Here is a 13,214-nt window from a genome sequence, read left to right as displayed (position 1 = left end):
AATTGCTTTTGCAAATCAGTCTTTCTTGTCCTTAAATCACTTTTTTTCTTAAACTTCAAGAATCTCAAATAACTTTGAATCAAATTTCATAAAACTTATACATATACCCAACAAAACTGACAAATTTTTTAAGGCATAATTCATAGATCACAAATTACCCAATACTTCTAGACGGTAATGTAGCATCTAAATAGGGAGATACAAACAACAACCTCTCTGCTTAAGGTAAGCTACTGGCATTTTGTTTTAATAATCGATATTTTAACTTTAAAATGCAATCAAATACAGATTTAATTTCCTGTTGGAATCCTTACAAAGTGTTAAGTCATTAGAATTGATAGAGACAATAATTATCTAATTTATCATGGTTCAGTATGATTGATCTGATCCTACAAGGAGATGTTATGGGCCAGAACTTGAAACAATGTACTAAGGGGAATTGAGGAGACAATGTTTAAATCTAAGTTTAGAATTGATTTAATCCTACAACAAATAATGGTTTCCCAGTGATATAATGATTGGTGTATACTCAGTGTACAGCATATAAGTAAGAAGCTCTCAGGGCCAGACACAGAAGGCCACTCTTGGAGGCGGAGACAGATTCATTCCATATTCCACCTTTGTGCTGGCTGAAGACATTCGGAGGGAGCTAGGGGATGAAGCTCAAGATTTTGAAGGACACAATAAAGGACTGGATTTTAATTCCTAGCTGTGTTTGGAGTGATTATTACTTGGAATTGAAACTAAAGCTGCCTCCAGAAAACCTCTCCAAGAAACTTGCCCACAGAGAATCATACCCAAATGCACTTTTTTTCCCCTTTTTCCTCTGAAGATTTGATTTGGACTGCCCCCTCTCAGAGCATCTAATCTCACCCCACTGATCTCCAACAAACGCACAGCGAGCCCTCCAGGGTGGCTTGGCAGACCAGGGTCAGAAGGAGTTGTCCAACTTCATAGCCAACCATAGAAGGCCCCTATCCTGTGCCGTTAACATAACCCCTTAATCTGACCCTCACCCTTTAGTCTGGATCACCCAAGGCTTGATGATCCCATGGCCCACAAGGATAGTTCAAGGGCACATTAACAGATAGTGCCTAGGATCACACATGCATAAGTTACCTGGCTTTCTTCACCCCCCCGGGGTGATTTCATCTTTGAAGCCTTGTGCCTTCTGTTTGTATCTGAGTCTTTCCTAGGCCCATTCTTCAGAGAGAGAGGCTAAGAGTCTGATCTGAAGGTCGGTTGGAGAACCCAACCTGACATCTACCTTGAATCAGGGGCTCATCAGCCATCTCTCTGGGAAGCCAGATCCCGGGCAAGCCCCCATAAACTGTGTGGGACGGGTTGGGTGCAAGACCCCCTTCCCAATTAACTTATCAGAGACATCAGGTACAAAGAGAAAGCATTTATTTAATCCCTGCAGGGAGAGGTCCAGACAAACCTGGAAGCCATCCCAACTCCCACCATGTGCTCCTGGAACCTGGCCAGCTTCTGGCTTGTCCAGGATTTAATAGCAAAAGACTAGAGCCATCTCATTGGATAGACTAAAAATTCCAGTTTCAAAGTTCATCCCTCAAGAGATCAAATGACTTCCCAAAGTCCCAGTTCTGATTCCATCGTCCTCTTTTGAATTTGTGTTTTGATCATCCTTGTCACCATAATCAGGTTCCTTTTTACTGTTGTCATTTGCTTATTTTTCCACTCCATTTCTTGATTTGGAACTTTATATTAATTTTTTTTTTGCCAACTTGGGGAAAGGAAGAAGTTTTAGGCTTTTTTGCATTACTGTTTTCAGAGGTAGTTATAGGGTTTGGGAAATTTTTGGTGCTTCCATGATGGTACAAACTGGGGAAAGATGTAATCACTGCACTCTGATCCTTTCTCAGGAAAGACCCTTGATCCCTTAGAACTGCAATCAATACTATCACTCACTATCAAATTCCTTTCCTTTAATAAAAGATCTCTCAAGGATTAGACTTTTAAGCAATCTTAGCATTCTCTAATATTAGGAATTTTACTTTCCACCAATCTTAGTCCCTACTTTTAATGACTTCTGGAGTGACAGAAATGCTCTTAGTTGGACCCTAGTTCCCTTTCCTTTAGCCTTTTACACTCCCTATGTGATTCCCTGTTCCAATTCCCTTTGTTTTTTTTAATTCTCTAACAGAGTGCACTCTGTTGTCCTAGACAGAATATCCTTATACTTTATATTTTCACTTCCTGTGTAGACAGTTGAGGAGAAGGATGGGCAGAATTGAATGATCACACAACGTGGGATGAAGGCAGGGGCACAATGTGATGGAAGACACCATAGCATCAGTAGAGAAATTGCTGACTGGATTCTAGAGCATAAGTCTATAAATGGAATTGTGCTGCCATGCCAGAGTATGAGGGATGATTTGGGGAAGGGTGCTGAGCAAGTATATTTAAGATTAGTTTTAGCCCTCTCTAATATTAATTCATCAGGTTGTTACCTAGTGAGACCACTTGCTGTCTTAGTCTGTGGTCAGGAAGAGGAATGGGAATGAGGATGGAAGGGTACCCTGGATCCATCTTGAACAAACACTAGAGAACCTATTGTTAAATTTTCAATGTGAACCTTTATATCTTGTAAATTAACAAATGCTACAAAATAGGGCTTAATTTACTGCTTTGTTAATTATTTAGACTGAAGAAAGTGATGAAGAAAATATTAATAATAAAGATTAAACTTAAAAGTAGGTTGTGCATACTTTTTTTTTTTTTTTTTCAGAGAACAGGTTGTTAAATGTTTACCAGGACACCCCTGCCTGTGGAGACAGTAGTAATTACTTCACCTCCTGGGCATAATTCTTGATTTGGGAGCACTTGAGAAAAATGTCTGATCCAACGGAACTTTTAGCAAACCTTTTCTCCCTGCATTTATTCAGTGGAATACAGTTTAATTTTGTTCTTAATGTTTCAAATATCCAAGTTATAAGAGAATGTTGTCTCATCAAACATTCCTATCCAAGACCAGACTGTTGAAAGTCTATTTATTTGTGTTTTTTCTAAGAAATGAAAGGTAAAATTAAAGACCCTGATTGAAAAGAGATTGTTTAGACCAAAAGTCCATGATGTGATTTCTTTAAGTGTAATATGACTAATATGTATTAGTCATTGTGACACTAAGTACTCTGGGACAGTTATTTTTCTTTTACATTGTCCTCTAGATCTACTAGAGCGTGATAGAAAAAAAAAAAGGCAAAAAACCCAAACCCAATCATTTCAGATAGAGAAGTTAAAGACAAGTCAGACAAGATGGCTTTGTGCCAACACTTGTGGTAAATTATGATATAGAATTAACCACCGTCTTAAGCACTACAATCAACATTTCCTAGAGTTCTGTAGAACCCTTAAATGAAACTTACTGTGTAAATGGTCAGATAGAAGATTTTAGAGCTAACCATGTTTTCCCTTTTCTTTAATTCTTTAGAAGACTCATTAATTCAACATTGAGAATATTCCCTCCCCTAATAGAGATCCCAGCCTCTCCATGCTCTTGGTATGTGCACCTCAATGGGCTGCCAAGGTTAAAAAAAGAAAAAAAAATCACCTTTTCTGGTGATGAGCCTCACAAAACTTAACTACTGTGAAGTTGATCATTGAATGACATAAACAGACCATTGCTGTGATCATAACTGAGGTCTCTTTATAGCTTCATGGAACCATTAGAATTTGCATTCCACTGGTATAAAACCTCAGAGTAAACTTTTCTCCATGATGAATTATTTGTGTATTGATTACATATAATAGTTCAGTATGAAAGTTGACAATTTCCTATATTCTACACCACCAATCAACACGAATGACTTTCAAAAGTGTATTCAAAGCTCAGTGTGTTGTGCCACAGTTCTCTTTTATCATCCTGACTCAGTTTCCCTAATTATCCTGACTCAGTTTCACTAAATTGTCCTCCCTTGGTTTCCCTGAATTGTTCTGCCTCAATTGTTCTGTTCAATCCTGCAAAACCACCCCTTCCTCTTAATCATCAAAATATTTGATAAGGATAAAAGATCTTATGTTTTAGTATATCAGAATGCCTCTCTCCATCTCAATCTATCAGAATATCAGATACTGTCTTATCAAGATGCCTCACCCCATCCTGTCAGATTCATAATCCTTTCCCTCTCTCAGTGCTCTGATTCCACCCCTGCCTCATTCTGTTCACTGTATCTGAGCCACATGTATATGTGTCATTGAGAACTTACATTGTTTGCTGGATTCTTGGAGATGATAGTCTCATTCAGCCCTGGGACCAAACCATGGATCCATTTGGTCCCAGTAAATGTCTCCCTTTCAAATAAAATATTATAACTCTCTAATCTCTATTTTGCCTCAGTTTCTCTGGCATAAGTGTTGCAATGGCCAAATTCATTTAGGAAATTATCTACATATCTAATGTATTCTCTTCATTTAATAAAAATGTATAAAGTGAAAACCATATGTTAGGCATTTAGGATACAAAGAAAAATGAAGCAGTCATTGCTTTCATGGAACTTATGTTTTCATGGGGGGGATGGAAGGTATGACATCTATGTAGGTACAAGAAATTTTGCAGGGGGAGAGAATATGAGCAGTTGTGGTGGGAGGGAGATGTCAAGTACAATGAAGAATCAACAAACTTCTTAAATGTTTTAAATACCAAATTGTTGGAAGATCATAAGTAACCTTGGTAAGAGAAGTTGCATTGCATGGTGTTGGAAGTCGTATTGCATGGAATTGAGGAGTGAGAAATGAGGAAATAGAGGCAGTAAGTATAGAGAGCCCCTCCTTAGAGGTTTAGTTATGAGAAAGTAGAGAGACAGAAAAGGATAGCCTAAGGAGACTGTAGTGCAAAGTAGAAGAGGGAGATATGAATACGTAGTAAGGAAAAAGGCAATAAATTAGGAGAGGCTGAAGATAAGAGGAAGAGTAATAGAGAGAGCAAGCTCCTGAAAGAGAGGAAACAGGATTTAGAGGACACTCCCAGATACTCTCTCTACCTCCATTACTCTGTAACCTCTCCTGCTAGGAGGTTCACTCAATCCATATTTATCACCCACTAAAGATTCTAGAAATTGTCTCCTGACCTCCCAAACACTTTCCTTTCTTCCTCAATTTTACTGCCTGGTTCACAGTCTCTCTTCTCCATTCTCATTCACACTCATACCAGGGCACTTCCCCATAAATATTGATCCACCTCAAACATCCTAACCTCCAAATTCTTCAACTTGCATATTTTCTATGACTTACTCCTCCACAATACTTCCACCATATACAGAAATGTATGATATGATCATACCCGTGATTTTTGCATCACCCACAAAGCACTACTTCCATTTCGTTAATTCTGAAATTGCCCTATCTGATCACAATCACCATCTTTCCCACTACTTTGCAACCCTAAACCTTGACTAATCTTCATACTCACTGAGACCTCAAATATTTTCACTACTTAGTTCTACTCCAGGTCATCACCACTGCATTGACTATACTCTTCTCTTTCCCATCTAGACTTTTTGGTGAACCAGTTCAACTCTACACTGTCTTTTTGAGCCTCTTGCTCCCTTATCTTATCATTTACTTTTCCCTGCCAAACCTCAGACTTGTATCATTTTCCTCATCTGCTACCTTTGATCCCACTTGCATACTCCTGTGGGTACATTATAAATTTATGTTACATAATCTCAGGTAGCCCCTTACTGCAGCAAGGCAAACTTTTTTTTTTTTTTTTTTTACAACTCTTTCATTGACTCACAATGTCATTCACCACTGTACTTTATCTAAATCTTTTCATTTCTCCTCAAACTTCCCAAGGTTTCTCCTTCATTGACCCTCTCAGCTGAAAACCTTGCCTCAAATTTCACATTGAGGTCATTTGCAGAAGTGTTCTCTTCTTCCCTTCTCATCTCACATTAGTTAAATCTTCTACCACTGTCTCCTCCTTTACCCTTGGTTCATATGAAGAAGCAGTTATTCTTGCCAAGGGCAAACACTACATGCCTCAGTGATCCCATTGTATCCCAACTTTTTCAGCAGACTGTTCCTTCTTTCCTGTTTTCTTTAATCTCTATTTACTGGTTGATTCCTTACTGCCCGTGTCTCCCTCATCTTCCAAAAATCCTAATTTGAGCTGTCCATCTCTGCTACCTGCCATCTCACATCTCTTCTCCATTTAGCAACTAAACACTATGAGAAAACTGATTATAATCAGTGCTTCCATTTCCTTGCCTTTCACTTTTTTCTTGACTCTTTGCAGTCTAGATTTTGACTTCATCATTGAACTGCAACTGCTTTCTTCAATGATCTCTAAATTGCCTGATTTAATCTGTCTTTCCTTTATCCTCATCCCTCTTCATCTCTCTGCAGCCTGTCAATCAGAGGCTTCTTTGACTTTAAGTTTTATGGAAGTACTCTCTCCTGATTTTCCTATATGTGTGACTACTCAGTCTCCTTTGATGGATTTTCATCCAGGTGTTATCTGCTAGGCACCCAAGGCCCCATCCTGGGATTTATGCTATTTCACTAGGAGAGCTCATAAGCTCTCATGGATTCATTTGTAATCTCTCTGCTGATGATTCCTAGATTGATTTATCTAACTATAACTTTTGCCTTGACCTACAATTTTGCATCATCAACTACTATTGGACATTTAATAGGATATCTTAAACTCACTAGATCCAAAACTGAACTCATCTTTTCCCCAAACTCTCTCCTCTTCCTAGTTTTATTACTGTCAAGTACACCATCATTTTCCCATTTATCCTGGCTTGCAATTTAAGTATCATCCTTAATTCTTCACTTGCTCTTATCTATTCAGATGCCAAAGTCTACTAATTTTGCCTTCTTAACATCTTTCAAATATACCCCCTTCTCTTCTCTGACATTGCCACATGCATGGACTACTGCTATATCTTGTTGGTTAGGTTTTTTTTTTTTTTGGTTTTGGTTTTGGTTTTTGCTGAAGCAATTGGAGTTAAGTGATTTGCCCAGGGTCACACAGCTAGGAAGTCTATTGGTTAGTCTTACTGCCACGTCTCTACTCCAGTCTACTCAGCTGCCAAAATGATCTTCCTGAAGTGAAAATCTGACCATGTCACCGCATCACCACCCCCAATCAATAAGTTTCATTATCTACTTTTCACCTCATAAACTGGGCTTCTTCTAAATTGCCAGTCTTCTTATACTTTACTCTCCCCTCAATCCCCTCATTTCATGATTCAGTGTCACTGGACTTCTGGCTGTTTCTTACAAGACAATCTATCTGATCCCAGCTCTGGACATTTTCACTGTTTGTCCTTCTCTCCCTCTCATCTCCATCTCCTGCCTCTTCTGGCTTCATTCAAATTTTTCTTACCTTCTACAGGAAGCTGTTCTAGATCTTCCTTAGAACTAATGCCTTCCTTTTCTTGATTATCTGCAATTTATCCTCCATAGATCTTGTTTGTACAAAGTTGTTTACATTATATCTCCCCCATTAGACAATGAACCTGAATGAACAGCAACTGTTTTGTGCCTTCCTTTGTATCCCTAATGCTTAGCACAATGCTTGATGTGTTGATTGATTGACTCACAGATGTGGAATTGATTGACTCACAAGTGGGAGGTTTTGTCAAAGGAAAACAGCCATGTTTTTTGTTTTTTTTTTTCCATAGACTTCCCTAAAAGAAAAGTGAATTGGGGTCTAAAGTAGAGAAATTTTGAAGGGAGAAAAGAACTCTTGAAGCATGTTGCTTCTATTTTCTCTGTAAGGTTAAGAAGTTTTCTCTAGAGAGGGAGTGGAGGAAGAAATAGGAGTCCTTAAGAAAGAAAGGAAGGTTCAAAGAAGGTTCAAAACAGCTGTTGTGGATAATGTTGTATGAAATCAATCAGGGAATTTGAAAAGGATTGCTTTGCAATAGTGAGGACAAGGTTGAAACTGGACAACAGTGGATCCCTTTTCCCTTGTTAGCAAACTCTTCCAGATATTTCTGTCATCATAATAACACAAATACTATGTCAGAACCACAATTCATCATTAACCCCACATGCATCCCCTTTAGTTATTCTTTCTCCAGTGATCATTCTGCTTCCCAACTGTGGACACTCATGGCTAAATGCTCCAAGGACTAGGACCAGGTAGAGCAGAATGAGCTCTGTGTTCTAATGAAACCCATTATCTCCTTCCAGCCTCTTCTCATTTTTCTTTAGTTGATTTCCATATCTTCTGTACATATTATCTATATCTGTGTTTTGGATATTCCACTATTCTAATCATTGTCAAATGCAAAAGTAAAGGGAACAGGACATGCTCAGAATTAAACAAGGTGGAAAATACACTGGATTTGTAGTTAGGAGACTAAGGTTGCTATCCCAAGTATATATATTTCATAATAGCTATGTGACTATGAACAAGCAACAACTATCTAAACCACAGTTATCTCATGAAGACAATAGTAACTGCATTATTTCCCACTGAGGGTTGTGAGGATCAAATGAGATAAGGTATGTAAATCACTACACATTTATTAGTAATTCAATTTGCCAAACACTTATTGAATGCTCACTATGTGTCAGTCGCTAAGCTTGCTTCCATTAAGCTCAGCCAGATTTCCTAGAGCCCAGTTATGTTTTTATTCATGGCTTTCCCTCCTCTAAAAAATTGAGTACTGCAGTCACAACACAATACAGTTTAACTCATCAACCACATCCTTGTTTTTTAGAAGATCCACAAAATGCTGTTTAAAAAAGGGAAGTAAGCTTAGTGTAATAAGAGGAAAAAAAAAAGAAAAATGTTAAAGATGTGGGTTTAACCTAAGGCCACAGGTTTCACACCAGAATTAATTTATCACTTCATCAGTTCTAGGATGGAAACCAAGCTACTGTCTAGCCATCGGATTATTTGTTCTGACTTTTTTCCCCCCGGCTCTAGGATCCTTCAACTCCCTAATCATTTCTAAATCATGTATCTTTTAAACTCCTTTTTGTGTGCTATCTTCTCTCACTTGAATTCAAGCTCCTTGAAAGTAGATTGTTGTCTTTGTTTGCATTTATATTTTTAGCACTTATCATACTGCTAGGAATGTAATAAGTGCTTAACAAATGCCTATTATCATGGCATAGCACATATTATATCACGTCATACATTGTATCATATCGTGTCATATGATATAATGTAATTTTTGTACTTGTTCAGTTGTTTTTCTGTCATATCCAACTCTTCATGACTTCATGTTGGGGGTTATCTTGGCAGAGATACTGGAATGACTTGCCATTTCCTTCTCCAACTCATTTTGCAGATGGGGGAAACTGAGACAAGCAGGATTAAGTGAGTGGATTAGAACTCAGAAAGATGAGTCTTCCTTGCTTCAGGGCCAGCATTCTTTCCATGGGGTCACTTAGTTGCCCCATATCATTTCAAACCAGATCTATTACAATATACTGTACTCTACTATGTTATGTTACAATATATCATTTCATATCCTGCTATATCAAATCTGGTAGGAAGAGCTCGGCCTTAGTAGTCCTAGGGTTTGGATTCAAATCACACCTGTGATATTTACTGCATTTGTGATCTTGGACAAATTATTTAAGTTTCATTTACTTTTACAGTTATCTGTAAAGTGATAGAGTTAGACTATATATCCAGATTTATGTATCTGGAAATTCTGTGTCCTCTCAAGTACCTTTAAGCCCTAAAACTTGCCTCTGGATGATGTTTATAAAATGCCTTCAGCTTTGCAAAGTTTTTAGCATGTATGACTTCATTTGAGCTTCACAATAAGTCTGGGATGTAGGTACCATTATTAACTTTATTTTACATATCTTTATAATTCCATGGCCTGGAGCATGAGTGTGTATGAGCCTGTAATGTGATATCTGCTGACACATTCTAATTAGGACACATCATGGAATGTAGTGTCTACTCTACATTCTGTTACTAACATGATTTGCACTTTGTCCCCTTAAAGGGACAGAACTGAGCTTTTCCCATCTCTGGTTGCTGGCCCCTTCCAAGATCTGCAATTTTTTATCCTCCCCACTCTCCCCACCATGTCACATAGAATTGGCCCTTGAAGAGCAAGAGCTGCCCATTCAGTAGAATTTTTAATATTATTTTATTTTTAATTTGTGGAGTAAAAAACATTTCTATAACATATAATAAATAAAATAAAAAAGATGATTGTACATGAAACTGCAAATCTACTATGTATTTTTCTTTACAAATATACAACAAAATTATCATATAAATTTATTTCCCATATCCTAGAGATGGCTATCATTACACACAATTTTATATATATATAGATATATAGATATAGATATAGATATGTGTGTGTACATATATTTATGCATAATACATATGTGTATATACACACATATATACATCTGTGTGTCAAATTATTTTATATATATGTGTGTGTATATATATATATTTACATATATATATTTCTATTTATCCCTTCTTTCTCTGGATGCAGATAGCATCTTTCTTCATATGCCTTTTATAATTAATTTATGTATCTGTAATAAACAAAATAACTTTTACTCAAAGTCTTCTTTGAAACAGTGCTGTTACTGTATACAATGTTCTCTTGGTTCTGCTCATCTTGCTCTTAATTATTTCATGAAACTACTTTCATGTTTTTCTAAAATCATTGAGCTCATCATTTCTTATAGCACAGTAGCATTCAATCATTATCATAATCCACAAATTGTTCATTCAGTAGGTTTTAAAAGAAATGATGTCTACACTCTCCTTCCTTTCTTATAATCATTTAACTCAAGAAGTTAAACCACTCTTGCGTGGACTGGATCAGGGTAAAGGAGTGGGTTGAACACAACAATGAGAGCATGTATTTGCTTAGTTGACTCTGAAATTGGGAGTTTCCTAGTGGGAAATTGAGATTGGAGAGAGTATAACTTAGCTCCAATCATAGAACTAGTAGTCAGAATTTGAACCCAGGCCTTCCAGATCCCAGATCCAGCATTCTGTTTCCATTCCATACTGGGGGTTCATTATTAGAAGTGCCTTATTTATTTCCCATCATTAACTTTTATTCACTACATTCCATTCAAAATAACTTACTTGCTTTTTTTGTGGTTTGACAACTTTTTTTTGATCATTCTGAACTTTGCAAATAATATACATATTTCCATAAACAAAAAGAATTAAGAAAAGAGACATATGAAAATAGCCTGCTTTAAAAATTATATAATAAATTCCACATGGTTTCAAAGCTATTCTGCTTGCCTATCTCCTTCTGATTGCAAATTTGAAAAACACATCAATGAACTTTTCTTTCTTTTCTATGTTTTGTTGTTGTTGTTTGTTGTTGTTCCCTCAACCTCCTTCCTACCTTAAATTGCAAAAAAAAAAAAAAACAAAAAAAACTTCCCTTCTAACACAAATCCATAATCAAGCAAAAAAAATTATACCTCATTCTGTACCTCTATTCCATTACCTTTCTGTCAGTAGGAAGGAAACATGCTCCATTATTGGCTTCTCAAGTCCTACTAAATCATTATATTAATCAGAGTTCTTAAACCTTTCAAAGTTTTTTTTTTTCTATACAATATTGTAGCCATTGTATACTTTGTTTTCCTGCTTTTGCTCACTTCAGTCTGTATCATTCATTTGAGTCTTCATAGGTTTCTCTGAATTAATCACTTTCATTATTAATTACAGCACAATAATATTCCATTATATTCATATACTTTAATTTGTTCATCCCAAGTAATGTGGTTTCCCTTCAGTTTGCTATAACAGAAAAAGTGATGTTATAAATATTTTTTTGCAACATGAGAACTTTTTCTTTTTCTTAGATACCTTTTTGCTAGGAACGGTGTTGCTAGATGTAAGGGTATGAACAATTTGTTGTTTTTCGATGTATAATTTTAATCTGATGCTGTGGATTGTCCAGATGTTCTGGACACTAGTACATTGCATTATTATTCCTATCGTTCTTACAGCCACTCCAACCCTGGTTATTTTCCCCTTTCCTTATCTTGATCAATCTGATGGTTATGAGAAAAAACTTTAGAATTGTTTTAATTTGCATTTCTTTTATTATTCATGATCTAGAGCAATTTTATAGGATTACTGGTATTTGGGATTTCTTCTTTGGAGAAATACCTGTTTTTATTTTTTTGACAATTTATCCATTAGGATTCTTACATTTTTTTCCCCCTTGTAATCAGTACTCCATCTCCTGACTCCTGGAATGGGCTATGTCTCATTCATGGAATTAGATCCTTTCCTAACCTTGATCTCTTTCTTTCAAGGCTCAGTTCAGGTGCCATCTTCTATAGGGAGTGTTTCCTGCTCCCCAATAGTTGTTAGTAATATTTTCCTCTTTAGATGACCTTAACTATCTGTGTACATGTGGTACTCCAGTAAAATGGAAACCCTTTGAGGGTATTAACTATTTCATTTTCAACTTTGCATCCTATCATCTAAAATAGGTATTCGCACCTGCTAGGTCTTTGTGAAACATTTGTTAAATTAAACTGATTTTATCATAATGTTATTTTACATATAAGGAATCCAAAACTGAACTTTCAGGGGATATAATATGGAAGATTCACTTTATCATCTATTGGGGCTGAAATGATCTGAGGCAAATTCTAGAAAAAATGGTAAGGTTTAAGAGAAAACCTTTACCCAGTGACTTAACAATTCTTAGGAATTTTATCTCATGGGTTTTTTGCTCTGGGTCAGCGCCTTACCAGTAAGTCAAAACATAGGCAATTTTGCTGATGAATTTATGCAAAAAACCCTCTAGATAGCACTTCCTTTCTAAAACCAAATTTGAATCATCCATGATTAGTTCTTGATTTCAGGTTGGCTGTGGACTACTAATATACAGTTATTTAAGGGGGGAATTGCTTTTGCACAAAATGCCTGGATTTTGGACCCATCTTGTTTTTTTATGAGCCACATAATTAGGCCTCTTGCTGAGCTCAGAATCACTTAAGTCAGCTCCAACATCCATTCAGGAGGAAATTTCCAGTCAGCTTCAATTGAATAGGCAGAAAGGTAAGGGTTTGGAGGAATTGGTCTTGTGTTCTTTCTTACTTGTATACTACAGATGGTTTCATAGGAACTATAAGCGAAGTAAAAATAGCTACACAGGTGGTTCACCTTAAGAAAGATGAATAAATTGAGTCTATCTTCCTTCTGACTGGGGATGGCTATTTAGAATTTTGAAGGTGATCATTTTCATGATTTTTAC

This window comes from Sarcophilus harrisii, chromosome 1, assembly GCF_902635505.1.
Source record: "Sarcophilus harrisii chromosome 1, mSarHar1.11, whole genome shotgun sequence".
Classification (NCBI taxonomy): Eukaryota; Metazoa; Chordata; class Mammalia; order Dasyuromorphia; family Dasyuridae; genus Sarcophilus; species Sarcophilus harrisii.
Note: the sequence above shows the minus strand (reverse complement) of the source record.